We start from the raw sequence: 19,448 nt of genomic DNA, 5'->3' as shown, positions 1-19,448 counted from the left end.
GCTCAGCCGCGTCAGGGAGCTATTTCTGACGCTAAGGTCAACAGTAGAAACCGCGTTGGGCAGCGCGGAGGGGTCCGGCGCTTCAGTCGTCAGAGCCAACGGGTCGTTTGGGGGAACGGGGAGGTTCTTTTCCTTCCCAGGACACGGACTCCCCCTCCCTGCCCCCAAACGGCCGGCAGGACTCTCCGTCTTTTCAACGGTGTCCGCAGGGCCGGAAGGGCCGGGCTGCTGCGGAGGCGAGACTGCGAGCCGCGGAGAGCGCAGCCCGCAGGAAGTCTGCAGGAAGACCTTGCAGCCTCGGCCACCACGGCTCTGCTGCGCCCGGAGAGCCGCCCACCGTCCCCGATAACCCGGCCGCGGAGGGCAGCCCCGGCCCGGCCCGAGCGCCCTGCGGCGCCGCACGGGCCCAAGGCCGCCGCGAACCTCCTAACGTCGGCCCAGCGGCGGGCAGAGTCTCCTGAAGGCGCCGCCGCCGCCGCCTCTCCAGCTCCGTTTTGGCAGCCATCTCGGGGTAACGCCGCGGCGGAGCAGGCGCGGAGGGCCCGAGAGGCCAACCCTCCGTCGCGGCGGGACGGGCGCGCGGCACGGGACCACCGTTTGGCAGCTCGGTACCGACGTGCGACTGAGGCCGGCCGCGTGAGAGGCAACGTCCACGTCCAACGATCCCAGAAACCATCCCTCAAGACAACTGTATCAGCCAGGAGGTGAAAAGGCAACGCTCGGCCGTTAGCCGCAGCTGCCTGCTCGGCTATACGAAGTGTTTGCCAGGTCTACCTAAACATTTGTGTTCCTGCTCTCGTGTGCACTTCTGTCAGCCGTTAGTCATTTTGCGAAAATATAAATTCCTCTCTCAAGGAGGTAATTAACTAAACCCCGATCAGCTGCCGGGAAGCAAGCGCGGCAAAAGACACTGAGGCCAGCGGTGCTTATGGCCAGATGCCTGACGTTACAGCTTCCTACCAAGGTCTTTCCTTGACGTTAATTACAAAAAGAAAGGCCAATGGAAAGATAAATCAGGCAATGCTCATTTGCCCTTTTCCTATATAATTCTCACTCACCAATAAGCAGCGTGCCTTGTGCAGTCTAAATCGCCAGAGCGGAGCTGAGCAATGGCCAAGGTCTATTTTACAGGGAGCTTTTTAGCAGCTTGATGCGTTCGGGAGGCGCGTTGAGGATGGGAGGCACCAACAGGACAAGCAGAAGCATCCGAGCGCGCTGGGAAGGGCCAGCGCTGGCGGAGCCCGCCGTTAAGTTACGACCTCCCTGGTTACCCAGGCTTCAGCTCCCGTCTAGGTCTGGCAGCGAGCTCAGTCGGGATGTCTGCCGTACGGATGACTACATCTGCCGCCGTGCGGCTCTTCAGGAGGCGCCCGATCGCCTGGGCTGAGCTCGGCCCCTCGCACGCTTTCCGCGGCCTCGACCGCTGTACTGAACTGCCTGCTGTCGCCAGTGACCGAAGACGTTTACAAAAGAGACGAGAAAATCGGAGGAAGAGGCACCTTGTCTGAGGCCATCTGTTCCGTTCCATTTGACAAGCGCCGAGAGGGACGGATCGCTACGCGAGGACGTCCCAGCGCGAGAGCGACGGGGGTAAGCTCGTCCCTTTTTATCTGCACCCTTTCCCTCTCGCGTTAAGAAGCAGCTGTTTCCCGTGACGGACACGTTGCTGATATATTCGTTCTTTAAGGGGGAGAGAAGTCTGTAAGAGCAAGCTGTACTCAGGCACTGAAACAGAGAAGCCTCCAAGCTGAAATTGGAGGGACACTTAATGAGTCACACGGGCAGAGCTCCCTTGTCAGCTGGACAGGAAAAGCAGAAGGAGAACACGTTTGCAGCGACCCTCGGAGAAGGGAGTTGGCAAAGCGCTGGATGCTCTTGGTGAGATAAAGCAGCTGGGGGAAACACGTGCCCCGCAATTCTTTTGCTTACGAGATCAGGTATAATTGTCAATGGTCTTGAGAGACCAAAAGCTGCTCTGCTGTTTTTGCATTAAAATGAATTGATTCAACTGTAAATTAACAGCAGATGACTTGTGGGAGTGTTTATTCCCATATTTACAGTTTTGGACCATTTTTTTCATTCTTTAAAAACAGGAGAGGAGGACTCAGTTGAGACAGGGTCTTCTGCACGTGCGGCCACCTGGAGCACGGGATGATCGGCACCAGACCGCCTTCACCCTTTGGCGATACTCTTCCAACTCAGCCAAAATATATAAGTGCAAGCTTAAAAACAAGCAGATGCTTAACTTCGGTAATGGGCTGCAGTATGATTAAGCATGTGCTGAAATGTTTTGCTGACTCAGAGCCCAAGTCCTGCCCTTACAGGAAAAGGGTATTCACACGGCGCAGGTGACCCCATCCCGCTGCTGAAGCGGCACACTGTGAAAACACGGGTTTCCCAGCGCAAGCGGCTGCTGACGCAGGGTGGCAAGAGCGTCTCGGCTTGGGATGGAGGAGGAGAGGCCACATCCTACTCACGCTGCCACAAATCCCGAGGGTCAGCTCTGCCACGGGGGCACAGCCCCAACCCCGGACAAAACACGTCCACTTAGGCCTCAGTTGTACGTTCAATCAGCTGGTTGCGCAGGTCTGCACCACTGCGAGCTGCAGCGCAACTCTGCCCAGCACGATGCTTTTATTAGGGGAAAAAAAAAAATCACGTAATTCTCCCCACTTTGGACAAATCAAACCTGCCCTGCCTCAGACCTCTCTTCCTGCATCAAGTGTGCGTGCGAAGAGCAGTTAGGAATACGATTGCCAGCAAAAGCAGCTTACACCCGAGCAGCAGAGTCTTGTTTGCAAGTCTGCAGCTCCGCTGCTCCCCTGCCAGGCCCCATCGGCGCGCTGCCCGGAGTTTGCAAACCGCCTGGTCCTTTTTACAGCCTGGTTACGAATCCCCAGTGCCAGAGGATGCCGGCTGCTAAGGAACCCAATACTGTGCCCCCCCCCCACCCCCAAATGTGCCAATTTGTGTTGAAAGGCTTAACACGGGGTCAGGAGGTTCCTCCCGTGTCCGGGCACCTCCCGGACGGCAGCGCCGAGTTCCCAGCCGGGCGAGCGCCCGCTCCCCGCGGCGCCCTGGGCGCCGACTGCGGGTGATCAGCCAGGCGACGGCCTCGCCGACGGGGCGAGCGCTCTCGGACGCTGCCGCTTTCTGCCTTACCGGCAGGAGGGAGGCAGCCGGGCGGGGGGGACGGGGGGGCGCGAACTGCTCATCGCGCTGCTCGTGCTTTTTTGCCGCAGCACCCTGGCGGCAGGAGGAGAACGGCCCTCGCCGTGGGGCAGGACAAAGTTCACAGAGCCACAGACAATAATTTAATGTCAGCGCTGCTAGAGCGTTCACGTGAGGGCGTAAACAGGAGAGCGAGCAGGAACATCTCGAGCCAGCCTCAAAGGCAGGTGGGTTTTGGTGCCGTTAGTACGGGCGAGTTCACCAGCAACGGCGGCAAGAGAAAGGTTGCAGGCACTTTTTCAGATAAGTTTTTTTAATAGTGCAAAAGAGGAAAATGATTAATTTTTTTAAATGCTTTTTTCATTCTGGAGCTGCTGGAAAAGCTGTCTGTTAGAGAGCAGCCCAAGAGGACGACTAAGCTGCAGGCAGGGCTGTGCCCGCAGGCGCTGGCTTTAAGTCGGCATCTAAACCCGCGGCGATTTCCCCGGTCGCGGGGAGTTAACGCGCCCAGGGGGTGTTTAGGCGATGCTGCAGTCCCTGCTGCTTCCTCCAAGTTGATGGATCTGCGGTTCTTGCTCAGGCTCCATCTCTGACTCACGCTGTTTAGCCCTGCTCTCCCTTGGCTACGCAGGGGAATTTGCCTTCTGGATTGCCGCCGGCTCGCAGCAGTTTCTGGCGCCTTTTCCAGGAGCCAGATTCGCTCACTTTTAGGGCCCCTTCACCCCCAACTTCACACTTGCTTTTGAGTTTGGTTCACCGCAACGCGGTAGCTCAGCCCGACGGCCAGCGGCTTAATGGGATCCAAAACGTAGGCATCGCCATGTTAAACTACCAGGTTGCCCGTTTGGTAACTAAACCCTCCTTAAGGAATTCATCTGCGACACCAAATCTCTGCTTTGGCCTGTCCGAACAAAGCTAAAAACTCAGCGGAGCAGCGACCGCTTGGCTTTGCTCAGGCGCGAGGGCAGGCGCGGCGGTAGGGGAGGCAGCCTGCGCCAGCCGCCCGGGAGCTCCCCGCAGCTCTTGCGGGAACTTTCTGCCCGTTCCCAACCACAAGTATTGCTTTCTTCATCACAGAAGTTGCTGCTTCTTCAGTATGTAGAAGATGGTGTTTATTCGCTAGTGAGTTAATCACGGAGCTGCTATTAGCTAAAACGCTGACGCTGTTGCGAAAGTGTGCAAATGTGTTAAATTACCTGCTCGGACTGATACGGACAGCCAGGAAAAACGCTCGTGAAGAAGTCTAAGTTCACCTGAAGATCTAGACCAGCAAGTTTTACTCTTCACCCTTCTGCGCGCTTCTGTTACGGAATGACTTTGAATCTAGAGCTACCAAATTCACGGCAGTTTAAATGTTAAACGCGGACTGAAAAAGCAGCGCTCTTTAAAAGATTGCACTGCAGGTTGGTTTTGCTGTTGCGGACCGCCTGCCTGCGCGCGCTGCACGTCAGCCTTTTCACAAGCAGCCTATTCATAGTGCCACTGGCTACTAGATTTCCTTCTGCTCGTGAAGTTGCTCGTCCGGCCCCGTCCCCCCCGCTGCATTGGAGGGGTTGTGTTTTGTGGGCAGTCTGTGGGCTCCTTTCATGTCTCAGTCTCCGTTCGGGCTATTTTTAAACGTCAGGTTCGAGTGTTGCGCTTTCTCAAAACGGACATAGGGATTGTTGTGCCCTGTGTATTTATACAGCAACCTGCTTAGCCAGAACGAGAGGGACCTCCACGCTGAATATAGTGTCCCCAGTCAGGAGCTCAGAGCACGCCCAGAATAGACTCAGCTCAGGAAATCCTCCCAGGTAGATTAAAAAAAACCCAAACAAACAAAAACAAACTTAAAGCGCACCCACTGGCTGGAGGAAACACACTCAGGACACACAGGAGAAAGCCAGATCCTGTCTGCTCCGTGCCTGAACGGGAGATCACAGACAGGCCAAGCCCTGGGAAGACTTTCTGAACCATGATTTTGTTATGCCCATGCTCCAGGGCTTGCTCTGGGGCACTGGGTGGATTTCTTTATACAAAGTTTGTCACTGCTTGCCTTCAGGTGACGTCCATCCCGAGGCCACCATAAGCGGGGCTGCCAGGGACCCCCAGCACTGGAAGATGCCAATATTTCTAGCCACGTTGGCTTGTTTTCCTCCTGCCCACTCCCCGAGAGCCTTGGGGTGCCGGATGCCGCCTCGTGGGCAGAGGAAGGCCCCTTCCCCGGCCAGCACCACTGACGGGGCTGGAGGAGCAGGGGGAGAAGGGACCTTCCTCCCCTCCCAATTTCAAGCCTCCCTTTAGAAAAAGGGGACAGGGGGATACAGAAAACATAAGACTGAACAAAATTCTGCTCGCAGCCAGGAAAAGTGGCACTACTTTGTCTATCGCTCTTTCAGATGCCTCTCTGAGTTTAAATACCCGCTGGACTCCCCGTTCTCCCCTGTGGACCAGAGCGCGTTTGCTTTGCTTTGCTCCCTGAGCGCGTTTTTGCTGGGTCCTGGCCCCGGCTTTTGCATGCTGAGCAGCTCCCGGCTCTGTGCCAGCTGCGTTTTGCCTGTGGATCTCTGGACCAAAGCAAAGCAGCCTGCAACCGGTGCCAGGGGCGCAGGTTGAGGTTTTCCAGGCGAGGTGATGGGTCCAACTAGCATGCAGCGCAGGCTGAGCCTTGGGCTGCTCCCAATTTTTCCCTGGGGCTAGCCATATCTTAAAAGTGCTCTGAGCCTGTATGCATATAAAATAACTCCAAGACTAAAAAAAAAAAATCATCTCCATGAGTAGCTTATCAGCTAGTGCCCACGTTTCAAACCTCTTTTCCTCTTCGCTGCAAAGGGAAGTGAGGATAGCTCCCAAAATCCATTTAAAAAATTTCTCAAAACCGGCCCAAAGATTGTTTGAGGGAGCCTGTGAAACCTTTTCTTTGTCAAGGTTTAGCTGATTTATCAGGTCCTCAAACCTACTATTTATCATTCTGTGCACTACCTCAGTGGCAGCCTGAGGAGAAAGCAATACCCTTGCTCTTACAAAAACTGTGCAGATAACTGAAATAGCGGCATTTGTTAACTTTGGAGCGCTCCACGCGCAGCCCAAATTGATAACCCTCTTCTCTACGTGCTTGTCTGAGGTTAAAGCACTAGGTAAGAGGCAATCACTGAATGACAAAGTGTGTAAGAGTGGTTTTATTTGTAAAAGCAACATGCGCAAGCCAACAAAATGGTTTCACAATCTTGCCTGTGTCATGCTGCAGAGGCAGTTCTGCAAAGTGTGCTTTTTTACAGTAAACCTTCATCCTTTACTGAGGATTCATATCATAACTGAAACTCGTTCTACACAGACTTAGACAAAACTAATTTTGATATGTCACGGCTCAAAACACTTCAAATTTTTCAGTACAAGCTTCATGGAGAACTGTTGATTTGAATCATAAACAGGATAAATAGTTTCCAGTTGTTCCCATCCAACATGTCTAAACTACGGCTGTTGGTGTAAATACAGCTACAGAACCGGCAAGCGCGGCGGAGCTACAGGCAGCAAACAGGGACGCGTTTGAAACTTATTACACATTTTGTCCCATGTGAACCCAAATGTCCATTCGTGAACGAGGACAGAAAGTGTAGCAGCTAGTAAAAATGGCTCTGCGATACGTTCTTCCTGCAAAGTTTTCCTTCAAAACATAACTATTACGTAAACCAAAGTGAATCACAGAAGGCGTTCAGGCACCTCCCAAGACAGGGTACGCAGCTCTGGAGCCAGGTTTTCCCGTGTTTTGGAAAAACAAGTATTTGCCGCGCAGCTCAGAAACGCTGGTGTAAAGCAGCCAGTCCGTTCCTGCAGGACCGCCGGCCCCGGCGGCAGCCTGCGGCTGATTCCCGCGCAGCCCGTTTGCGGGGCTGAGCGCTGCAAGCCGGCAGGGGTGGCCCAGAATTAGGCTTTTTGATTTTTACCTCCACCAGCCTAGCAGTACGCCCAGCTACCAACTCCAGCGACAGGCTGCCTAGTTAAACACGGCAATAATGCCTTAATTAGAGAAAAAGAAAGCACTAATAAATGTTCGAGACCAGCAGCTGGTGAAGCTATACATAGGAACGCAAATGCCCACGAGCGCTGATTGTGCACGTTCACAGCAGAGATTACTTCCCTTGGCAGATACACATTCAAGACTCACGGCTTGTCCGTCCTTAGCTAGTGCTAAGCAAATCCATGTGGTTTTATAAAACAAGGGAAAAGTTTAAGCCCAACACTGTGAAACGACAGAAAAACGGTCAGGACTTGGGCTCACAGCACAACTAAACCGAAAGGGGTTGAAACCAAGCAGAAGGGTCCCAGCGACGAGGTGAGCGGCCACGGAGCAGCAGTGAAAGCGAAATGAAAGGTGGATGGAGAAAACGTGTTGGCTTGAGCGCAGATAGGTGCACAGCATCGCAGGGACGGGGGAGAGGCTGGGCGTCCGCAGTGGGGAGGCAAAACGACTGACCGCTGCCCTTCGCGTCCTGCGGTGTCTCCCGACGGGCAGCAGTGCCTGTTTCGGCGGCTCCTTTCCCCTTTTTGGGTTGGAAAGGTGGCCCATCACCCCAAGACAGCTCTCTCAGCCTGCGGGCGTACCCCCCTTTGCCACAGCCGTCTGCGGTGCAGCAGCATGTTTAACAAATTGAAAGCTCTGCTGTCTGTATAGGGCTCCGACAGTGAGAAATGCAGGGCTGTAAAGTCATCTTGCTCTTTTGGGGCCCTCATTCAACCTAAACCAACTGTGATGGCAGCAAAAGCTGAGCCCATGCATTAGTCAAGCTTTTCGCCTTCCCTCAGATGGCTTCGTTAAGATTTTCCCTCCCTCCTTCTCCCAGTAAAGGACCATTATGGAAAATAGTTGCAAAGGTGCTACAGCCTGGGGTTGCCACCCCCCAAAGCCCTCAATTCTGATTCGTTTCCCATAGATGGCATTTTTAAGAAGGTGCTGCTGAAAGCTTAGACTCAGCAGTCATTTGGCAACGCTGTCCTCGTCAACAGATAGTTCAGTCAAACAGATAAATAAAAGCACATTAAAAAGAAATTTGGACATACAAGCACCCCACCGAAGCGTGGGCCAGAGCGGCCGGGCTGGCAGCTGCGGCTCCGGTCCGGCGCGCGGCTTGCACAGCCATCAGGGCTAGCAGCTGCCCGAGGTAGGCGCAAAGTGCTCCCGTGATTAAGGATGCATCTGTCATCATCATAAATTAGCAGAAGCCAAATTTAAGTGAGAAGAGCCAAAAAGAAGCAGCAGGAAAAAAAAAAAAAAAAAAGCTAGTTTTAAATCACTCACATTGCAAACAGATGTCCCCACCAATACTGGAGCACAGCACCCCAGCCAAAGAGGTGAAATCATACTTCTCCAGTGATGTTTAGAAATAAGTCATTTACTCCAAGGTGAGCTGGAGGGCCCCAGGCTTGGCAATAGAGGGCAGTTTGCACCAAAATGCTGTGTAGGGAAAGGGGGGCAATTAGGGATTTGGAAGCAATTCAGCAGGATTTGGAAGAGCAGAGAAGTGGTTTGAGAAAGCTGCAGAAAGCAAAAAGAGAGGAAGAAATGTTTGCAGAAGAGGGATAACAAAGTCTTGACAGAGAAGGGAGCGTCTCTGGCAACTCTTTCTTGGGAGAAACATTTAGGTTAGATCAAAGCGCTGCTTAGGGGAGCTCTGGTCCTTTTCAAACTGCTCTGCAAGAGCTGCACTCAACGAAGCGATCATGGTAAACTCCTTAAACAGGGAGCTTGTAACGTAGCCCAAGCTATTTAAAGATGTGTCAGCATTAGGATAAATATAGCATCTGCTAGTAATGGTCCAAGAAGTTGCTTGGAAATTCACATGAGAATATTTCTCTCAAACCCCAGCAGAGTCCAGTCACACCACCACCACCAAAGCAAAGGCACCCGAGCCCGCCCCGAACCGCCGCAGAGGAGAGCGGCGGGGCGCAGCTGGAGCTTGGTTTGAATTTGGTACCGAGGAAACACTGCACTGGTCACGCCGCCGGAGACGCTGCATCTCAGAGGAGGCGTAACACTGAGATCCAGACCACGTGTGGCCATTAACTTTTTGTAGGAGATGGGGTGACAACCCCAGGGACCTGGACAAATTCCAGGATATTTAATTGCTTTCTGTCTCCCTGAATTCCCCTGGTGCTTCCCTTTGGGTGTGCTGTTTTCTGCTTCCTGCTCGGAGCTGCAGCCCCGCGCAGCTGGAGTTATATTCCCCCAGGCACAGAGTGGAGAACGTGCTAAAAGATGCTAGCTTGACTGAAAACTTACTGGTTTTCAATACTGGGAGGAAACCGCATCTGTAGCTCTTGCAAAGGAGCTGCCTCTCTCCTCAGGGCTGGGTCTGCCCGGCAGCCCCGCTCACCAACAGCAACCCCACTGCAAAGCGGCGGACAGCACACACCAAATCTGCAGGAAAGGGAGCAGGATCAGGCCCTTTATCCTCCCCAAGGAGATAACCTGCAATGAAATGGCTAGGGCGACGCGCACGCGCGGGCCTGTCCGATGCTGAAGGACCTGTGAAGGCTGGTGGAGCGGCTGCTGCTGGCGCCAGGGTGACGTTTCTCCTTGCACGCACCTTCCCGGCAGGCTGCTAAAGGAGCGCGAGGGAAAGCAGGGCTGGGGAACAGCAGCTTGCTCCTGAGCTCCCGCAGCCTCCCCAGCCTTGCAGGGAGCCGCGCACCGCTGCAGCTCGGGGGCCAGCGGCCCAAACCCTTCACGGACAAAGCAGCACTGAAAGGCCAGAGGGCAATTTGCATGAGTGGAGATGTTCCTCTGCCAGGGGAATGAGGGAGACCCCGCTGCATGCCGCAGTCATTGCAGACAAAGCTTCTGTGTGGCCTCAAGCGCGTGGTCCTCTTAGTCAAACTAAGGACCACAACCTCTCGTAGGAGCGACTAGGCCCTGGGCCACCGAGTGCTCTGCTGCCTGACGGCCCCAACCTTGCAAATAAGCAGGAACGCCAGCCCCGGCCAGGGAGGGCAGCCCAGGGGTAGGCACAGGAGCTACCAGCTCTCTAACTGGGCCGTTTGGAAGCCTTTTGGTTGCACGAGGTTAACAGAAGCTCCAACACACACAACATAGCTCCGTCAAAGTTTAAGCAAAGCCGCAGTCCTGAACCTATCACTCACTAGCTGAATTTGGAGAAGAGCCTTCCCACCTTTCCTTTGGCAGAAAATCAGGTCTGTAGCTCTGACAAAGGCAGCAATGGAAACAGGGTAAACGCGATGCTCCTCCAACACGCAGGACGTAACACAGGAGGGCTGCAGGTGCCAGCGCAGCAGCTCCGGGGAGACGTTAAACAAAGCAGTTTTTCCCCCAGTGCCTCACCAGAACGCTGCGCTTCGCGGAGGAAGGGGACGGTGACTTAAAGGCAATACTAAAAGTGATTTGCAGTGCGGAAGGAGCAGTGAAATAGGGGCTGTGGCCCTTGTAGTTTTTCTGCAGTGTATAGGGAAGGCTTGAAAATTGATTAATTTTGTGGTTTTCTTTTGTTATTTAAAAAAAAAGCATCGCTTCTTCCCCCATTTCATAGCCAGCTTGCCTTGGAGGATGATGAGTACTAATTAGTGAAATGACATCATGAGAAATGAGAGACTAGTTAGCAACCAACAGAAAAACTTTTACTCAGGCTGTTTAAAACTATAGGGGCTTTTTTTTTTTTTCTATTTAAGCAAAATCCTTCCTTTAAGAAAACTCTACGCACCAGGAGCCCCCACGGCAGGCACAGCGATCACGGGTGGTTTGAAGACTCATCTTGGAAGGCCACCACCAGTGTCAGCAAGCCAACAGAAAAAAGGTTAAAGAAAAAAACCGTTGCCTGCCTGGTGTTGCTTTCCTCTGCAAAAACAATGCTTTTTTAAAAAAAGTGTTTCTTCCCTGTGATAACAAAGGGAAATGTCATACAAGGATTTCCATTCTTATCTAGGGAGCTTCTAGACAGAGTGGCCTTTCCCTGACATGGCAGACTGCCTCTCCAACTCCTCCTCCCTTTCAGAAACGCAGCTTCTATTCTGTCGACTGGCAGTATTTTGTTTGTTGGTCTTGATGCTCTTTTTTTCAACCTGGTGACACCAGAAAAACGCCCGTCTCCTGTAAAAAGACCCCTGGGTCTCAGTCACCTTTTGGTGCGGTGAATGGCACCGTGCTCCACTGGTCGTCTCTCTGGAGACGTGCGGGAGCTGGTACCAGATCCGAGCTCGTGCTACGGAGCCTAGTCACTCCGTGACGCTGCTGAACCTGCTTGTGGCGACCGAGAGCTGCGACTGTACCATGGAAATGCACCCTTACTTGAACAAATGCCTCCTTTGGCCTGAAGTGCCCCACGGCAGCCAGCGTTACCAGGAATGAGATAGTCATGAAGACAGGCCTCCCTAGACATTGCTCTCGTTGTAGCCCTAGACCTCTGAGCATGGCTGGGGCCAGGACGTGACATCTGTGATCACTGTACCACAACCTGTTGGCAGTAAGTAAGTGGTGTCCAGGTGTCACACACTGAGCCTATCTGCAGCCTTGCAGCCAGCCTCACGTTTTGGACAGGCCAAGGAAGCAGAGAGAGACCATCTGCTGTCAGCGGTGAACAGCACCCGGCCTGATTGTAAGTCGTGGCACTGGCTATGCCGTCTGCCAGGCAGCTCACGCGGAGACGCACGCCCCGAGCACCCCACGTCGGCAGGGAAGTTCAGTTCAAGACGCTGTCATTTGGATTCATCTCTATTTCTGACCCTCACAGGCTGCACAGCTTGCCCTGTGTCAATGACAGACTGTTAAGCTAAGCCTTAACCAATATGCCACTGGGATATGTAATTAGGTATTTGCCATTGCCCCCTTGCTGGTGGAGGCTATTACTGAAGCGTATGAGCACAGTTTGGCCTATTAATAACTTCTCTCCAGGTGCCTCCATGAAAAAGTATTTGAATTCACTTTCCAGAGAACATCTGGCGACAGGCAGAGCACAGTAGAGCTTCTGACGGCCCTGACAGTTCTTCAGCGTTAGCCTACGCATCAATTCTGAGCTGTTAACTGGAAGCTTTGGGATTAATTTGTAACTTAAGACTGAGCTTCCATTCAATGCTAAGTGTCTGTTCAGAGGCTGCTGTGGTCCTGGAGAAAGACAGAGTTCCTAGGAAGGATGTCAGGTCCGGGCAGCGCTGCGAGGGGGTTTGGGGAGCTCCCCGGTGTACAGTTTTGCCCCATTTTTCTCTTCGGAGGCGTTTCAGTGCTCAGCCATCCACCGCTTGGCAAAGACCGCACTGTCCCAGGGGAGCATTTCGTTACAGGCTGCCAAAGGGGATCCAGGAGCTCTCAAATGAGAGCTGTAGGTGAGGCTTTTTAATCTGTCCTCACTTCAGGGAAACCTAAATAACTGCAAGTTGCCTTAGTTTAAAATAGAAGCAAGTTGGCCAGTGCTCAGATTAGCATACCTGATGTTTAGCGTTTGCTGCTTTAACAGAGATACAAATAGCAGTTCACAGAATTAGACGGGCAGAATGAAATACAGTGGTCCAGGGCAAACTGGAGAGAAGCAATCAGTGTTAGAGAGAGCCTGGAACAAACGCTGTGCTAGGTCAAACGTTAAAGAAGTTATTTTTTCCCTGTAGTTTCTGGGTTAGATGGACTGCAAGCAAGGGAGGACTTCAGCACAGCAGAGAACCGCAGAGAGAGAGTTTCTGCATTCCCTATAAGCTGACGTAAAATAAAAGGCTTGACCAGCCTAATTCCTGCACATTGAGCTCATTTGAAGAAAAAAAAAAAAAGGCAAAAAAACCCCAAAGTGCCAAAATAATGTCCTGAGGCAGAAAAGAATGCAAGTCCTTTGTTACCGAATGCAATGGAAAATCAGCTCCTCAAGCTTAAACCTAAAGAACGAGCCGCCTCTCCGTGAGGAGGAGGGTTTCCCGAGATACAGACCTTCCCAACATAGGACGCTCGTTAATCAGAGGCTGCTGCCTTCATGCATCCAGTAACGAGCCGAGAGACCTTTTGCTCCTTTTCAATAAACGATCGTTAACTGCTTTAGTGTGTATTGCTGAACCAATACAGCAAGCTTCAGCTGGAAATACAGTCTATTTCCAAAATGAATCACAGGCTTCATTTTATTTTTGCACTTATTTATTGGCAAAGGGGCTAGCCCTTGATATCTGTATCAGAATCTTTCCTCTTTATAGCTGTTGTGCACGTAACATCCTATTTTCCTTGAGAACGCAGGCGTTTTTCTGGGTCTTTGATAAAAGAAACTTTGAGAAAGTCTTTTGCTGATAGAAAAAAAAAACTTCAGAAGACACGGACTACGTTAGGGCATTAAATATAGACTTTTCTTTCCTTGGAAACCAGCAAAACAAAAAAGTTAGTACCAAAATAGCCTCCATGAGTCACAAAATGTTATCAAACTTCTCAAGCGAGGCCGTTACCAATGCAGCTGGTGGAGCAGCCGTTGTGGAGGACCTTTGAGAACACGAACAATTAAGACCAGAGCAGCCAGCCTTGAGCGATGCTGCGCAAAAAGCCTAATTGCAGTCAGCCTGGCACCACGCCAAAGCGCTAGCAAAAAGGCGGTTGCAGCGTGCAGGAGCTAAGCGGTGGTGCGCCACTAATAATCTCCCTTGGATTTGCACAACGCTTTCCAACGGCACGTTTGTGCCACAGAGAGGTATACAGCTTGGCAAGATGAGCCCTGTTAACACGCTTCAGTGGCGCAGGCCCTGGAGCACAAACACCGCGCGACGGACCGGACGCGGGAGCGCAGGGCAGCCCGGCATCGGTCACGCTCCACTGCCGTTTTCAAGCCCAGAACGGTCTTGCGCGCTCAGACGCTCGGAAAGGGTCATCTGCTGAGCAGCCGGGGCAAAGCGCGGCCCTGCTAGGCGCTGCATTGCCTTGGCTCGCACGCTGCACAAAATCGCAAATAGGCACTTTTTCAGTCACGCCAGCACTTTTATCAACGAATTCTTTGGCAGCAGCTATAGCGATGCATGTTGTGACGCTGCGAAGCTACAGACCCCAACGAGCCCGCGCTAATTCGCCTCCGCTCGCGCTCCCCGCGGGTGAGGCCCCCGTGGAAGCAGCCCTTCCTCAGCCCCCAGGCTGATCCGGTGGCCGAGGCGGGAGGGGGTCGCCGGGGCTGTGAAACCCCCGGGCGTCCACCCCTGCGCTTTGCGGCCAGCGCCGAAGCCCTGCAAGCGCTGGCTGTTGAGGCACCGCGCGGCCCGCCAAACGGGACCCAGGAGATGCTCGGGCCGATGCTGGGGGAAGCAGCTGCCCTCTACAGGGACGCAGCAACCGGGCGAACAAAAGGCTCCTCAGGAACATTCGGAGGCCAGGCTTCCTCTCAGGGCCAAGGAGAGCGGCGGCGGCGGCGGCTCGCCGCGGCCCCGAGCCCCCGGGCGCGCGGCTGCGAGGGGCGGCGCGCGCCCCGCTCCCCTCCGCCCGGCCGCCGAGAGAGCAGCCGCCCGCGCAGCTTTGCAGCCGCCTCTTCTGCAAGACTTCTTGCTAAAGCTGTGCGTGGAAAAATACATCTTACAACTGTTCTTAGGAGCACTATTTTCGCTAGATAACGCATTGTGAACTGTATATCAGTACGCTTGAGACTTTCTTTGCAGGACTCATACACTGTGGCTTTGTCTAGCTCTCTATTATTCGACCCCTGTAAGGCTTTGGCCACTTCCCTTGGGAATCTAAACTGAAGCCCTACTAGTCCTCATTGTTAAAAACCGTTTCCTGATATTCAGCTGCTTCTTCCTTCTATTCATGCTCAGCAGAATCGCAGCTCCTGCCTGGCTGCGCCTTCGATTGTTTGAGGCGCTCCGGACTCCTTTCCAACTCCGATTTTGTGCCTTCAGACTGCAGAGCACGTTCAGTAGCTTCTCACGTCCTCTGGATTTGTCCTGTCGGCACCCAACACGCCTCCACCGCTGCCCTCGCAGAACCTGTGGCCGGCCGCCGCGCGGGGAAGCCGGCCGCCCTCGGCTCCCATCGCCCGCTGCTCCCTGCCGCCAGCCGCCGTATCCGCTGCCGGCATCAGAGCTCTTCATTCTCAGTCCTTCCCGGTCTGTCTGCTGAAACTCCAGTTTATTCCAGGAAAATAACCTATAGCTATACCTGCTGAACCAAGACAGCCTCCGTCAGGCCCGCAACGGGGGGCAGCGGTAAAGCTTGACTATCGCCGCCGTTCAGAAAGAGAATAAAACAACTCAGTCCCACCTGTCCTTCATTAAAATCTGCTCCGCTCCCCCAGACAGGAGGACAAAGGCGGCCATTTCAGCCTCGCCTTGGACACGTTCAGACATCATCCTCCAACGCGACAAGAGCGACGTTGCTCAGCGCCGAAATCGGGCTTCGCCTCGGCCGGCGCTGGCAGCGTCCCCCAGAGGCAGCCGAGCAGCTTTGTTGGAAAACACCTGCTCCGTTTATCCAGGGGATAGGATTTCTGCATTACTGGTGCCTCCTGTCCAAGCAAGGGTCTCCGTTACCCCGTGTTTATTAAAGCAGGACCGCTGAAGCACGCAGAACTAAAAAACACTCCCTTTGAACTGGGTGAAAAGAATCAGCAAGTCCAGAGCCCACACCAAAACAGGACGTTGCCAGTTTCTCCAATAATTGTGAGGGAGGGAAGAATCAGGTGTTTCCCGCCTGAAGAAACTTTTCTGAGTTAATCCAATGCTGGATGCAATTTCTGAAGTGAGTCGACATTACGAGCTACCTTTGGTCATGCAAAATTGGAAATTGCTCCACATTTACGGGGAAAATGACTAATGAGAGGGGAGTTTGCAAAATGAATCCGTTCTCAGTTGAAAGACTGAAACTAATGAGAGACACTTGGAAGAGCCCAGGTAAATTACCGCAAAACATGGAAAGCAAAGAGAGACAGACGGGCCTTGAGGCCCAGAGAAGACACTGTCCAAAAGACTGACTTTCGCTTAGCTTATTGATGACGCTACATAGCAAAGAAAAGCAAAGGTTTAGGAAAAAATGCATGGTTTGGAGGAATATTCAGTTCCAGGCGTTTGGTGCCACTGAAGAGTTCTGTACGGCAGACCTAGCAAAGCACAGGTTTTTATTTTATTTTTGTACAGTGAAACACTCTTCAGCAGTCCATAATTTAATGCCTTTGCTTCCAGTTAATTGCACGTAGTAAAGAAAGGCCCTCAGGACTCATCTGAAGGAAAATGATTGCTCTTTGATGGGTCTAAGAGTCAGAGAAATAAATCAAAGATTAATTAGTTAATCCACTCCTTAATGAACTGAGGGATTGTATTTAATGTTTTAGGCGGTTATCGTCACCAAAAAGCTGTCAGCAGCGCTGGAAGCAATGGGGACCTTCTGGATGCTCAGTCACTCGGCTGGCACACCACCACCTTCCCCTCCACCCCTAAGGGTTTGATTTGAATAAACATTTGGAGAAGAAATATCCCGTCGCTTATTAGCAAAAAGTATTTTGGATTGGAAAGTAATGGAACTTTCAGTGCTGGCAAATTAACAAAACATATAATTTTCAAATGAAGCCTTCCTAAAATTGCAAGGATACCGATTCAATTGGACACTCATGTTTTTATACCAGCTATCTGTAATATTTAAAACGATTAAATAAAGTCCTTCCAAGAGCATATTTAAAAAAACAAACAGGCTGAGGCTTTGCATTTCCATTTGATTCCAAAATGATTTTTTTATGGCCATGTTATAAAATGCTTCAAAAAGGTTTTCAAATGGAAACACTGACAAACCATTAAGCATCAGTGAACACTGCAGCATTAGTGAGCTCTTGCTGGGTCCTGCTAGATCTGCTCAGGAATTTTCCTTCAGAATCTTTTCCAGCAGTGAGTGTGGTTTCTGTAAAGTGACATTTTTTCCAGGAAAATGTCAGCATTACTGACTTTTTTCCCTTAGCTTTCCTGGGGAACATCTAAAAGAAATATTCTGGGCAAGCAGAATTGAACCTTCTGGTTTAATCATTCAAATGTTTCCTTTGGGGTCACCAAACATTAACCTTATTCCACAGGAGCTGCTGTAGGGTGGGAGCTGTAGTGCTAAAACTGGTGTTTTAAAAGCACGAGACCTTAAGAAGCTGCACACCCGATGGAATGAGCAAACAATGCAGACGTCATAAGGCTATACTGCAGACAGCCAACATTTCTAAACGCAACAGCGTTTGTAAGCTCGTAAGGGAACTATCTTGGCAAGGTGGGCTTACCCGCTTCCCTAAGCAGGGCGACTATGCCACTGTAATGCCATCAAGCCATTCCTGGATGGTTCATTTTGACCGTACGGTGATTTGACTTCTGCACCTTAGCTGGAGCTTGTTCATAGGCTCTTTTCTGCGGGAGAGAGCTCCACAAAGTCTCATACCATCTGATACACGCAAGCCATGTAATATTTAGCTACCAAATGACAAATTAAGCCTGCTTCTGTAGAAAAGCAAAGAAAGGAATGCCAACAAATAGAGGAGGAAGGGAAAAAGCCAATATCTCTATCACATATAGTGATTTATGCAGTTTGGATTTAGTTGGTGCTGTTGGCTCTTTTTCGAGTGCTCATAAATGCCCTGAAGTAGGAATCGTGACACAATGAGGCATCAATTGACTGCAAATACTGAGTACGTTTGACAACATAAGAATTAAGTGTTAATCATCTGGAAATACAATATACTACTCCTGTGGGCAAAGTTTTTCCTTAAATTCAGATATTCCTGCCTGGCTGAAATCAATGCAAATTGCACACGCCTATCCAAAAGCCAAGGTTTGATCCTTTGATATTTGACCACTGACACCATGGGCGATGAGCAACACCGCAGAAGTCACACATCAGTAGAGTTTCAATGTACAAGCAGAAAATCTGAGCAGTGTAAGCAGGTGGTAAAATTTTTGCTTAAACATGTTATGCCTTCTCAGCAGCCACGCTTCCCGACGAGATAGCAGTTCAGTGTGCCTTGTTTTCCAAAATAACTAGAGATTATTGATGTACGGCCAATGTTTTAACAGGAGAGCTCACTGAATCCCACCCTGTCCCAAGCCTAAGATGAGCGCCATGGGATCAGGGTGGGGACAGCACACGAGTTGCTGCAGAGAGGCGAGATGAAGAGCCGCGGAGTCTCTTCATTGTTTTTCCATTTTAAAGAAAACACTCGCCTGTAACTGTAACCAAGAGGAGAGGCAGCCACCTCCTTTTTTTCTTGTTTGGTAAATAAACCTATGTTAAGGGTACTTTGTTGGAAATGTTTATACTTTATTTATTTAAGAAAATATACAGAGTACTTTGATAGCACAGCATTTGGCCTATTTAAACAGGCATGGAGGAGCAGGGCAAAAGCATGTGGGTACTGCTGCGTGAAACGTCCTCTGGAGGGGAGCAGGGATATGCTGCTCTGCAGGCTTTTTCTTTCCCGTTAACAGCAAAGACTTATTATGTGCCAAAGGTGAACAGCTTGTTTCTTTCTGATCTCTAGAAGATAGAGAATAGCATCATGGGTCAACCCTAGGGATTCTGCTTGTCCAGCTTCTAGGTTTGGGCTAGGGCTAGCGCAAAAGGATGCTGCATTTTAAAGACAACCCTATAAATGGAAGGTGACTGAATAACCTGTTCACTAGAGGACTTCTGAACTCCATGGACACCATGGGCCACTAGAAGGGTTTAGGACTCCACAGGGGCAGAGCTACCACCCCCAGTCTCCTGTTAGGCTGCAGGTAACATCAAAGGAGGAGTTCTCGAGAGCCCTTGAAATTCACCACAGCCGAAAATTTCTGTTAGGAGGGTTTAGTTAAACCAAAAGCTCTAGAGAGAAAGCAAACAGCCTGCGTAAGTACATCTGTTTGGTTAAATTCCAATGGTAGCAAAGTTGGCAAAACTGCCACTTTCTGACCAAATACTGCAGGAAGCACAGAACTTTTGTTTTAAGAGGTACCCTCTATTTATTCCTCACGGAGTAATTTGCCACTATTCCCACTTCAGCAGAAATACTGCCAGTCCAATTTCTGACGGGTTTGCGGAGTGGCTGATAGCTTTGAAGCCTCAGACACAAGATGTGAATCCACAAAGGGCTTCAGCGTCCTCCTTCTACTCTGTATCATCACTGCAGCGTAACCAGCTTCCAACCATTTTAAACCCCACTTCTTCCCCTAAGCAGAGTGATTTCAAATGCAGACTTGTTGTTTAACCAGTCCCTGCTGAGAGCGCTCTCTCTGTCGCATAAGAATGGGTCCTGAAGTGTGAAAAGTGGTTGCATTACACCAGAGCAATCAGGCTTTCCATGCAGCCAGCACGAAAATCCCCACAAGCCATAAAGGGCCAAAGCTGATCTCTG

General features: G+C 51.4%; 1 long non-coding RNA gene across 1 annotated transcript in view; it reads right to left on the bottom strand.

The window, feature by feature from the left end:
* The window catches only part of LOC138068702 (uncharacterized), a 124,513-nt gene that overhangs the window by 51,213 nt on the left and 53,852 nt on the right, over positions 1–19,448 (bottom strand). The gene's annotated exons all lie outside the window — the stretch shown is intronic.

The sequence above is a fragment of the Struthio camelus genome, chromosome 11 (assembly GCF_040807025.1).
Source record: "Struthio camelus isolate bStrCam1 chromosome 11, bStrCam1.hap1, whole genome shotgun sequence".
Classification (NCBI taxonomy): domain Eukaryota; kingdom Metazoa; phylum Chordata; class Aves; order Struthioniformes; family Struthionidae; genus Struthio; species Struthio camelus.
The sequence above is the reverse complement of the archived record's forward strand: the minus strand, read 5'-3'. Positions and strand labels throughout refer to the sequence as shown.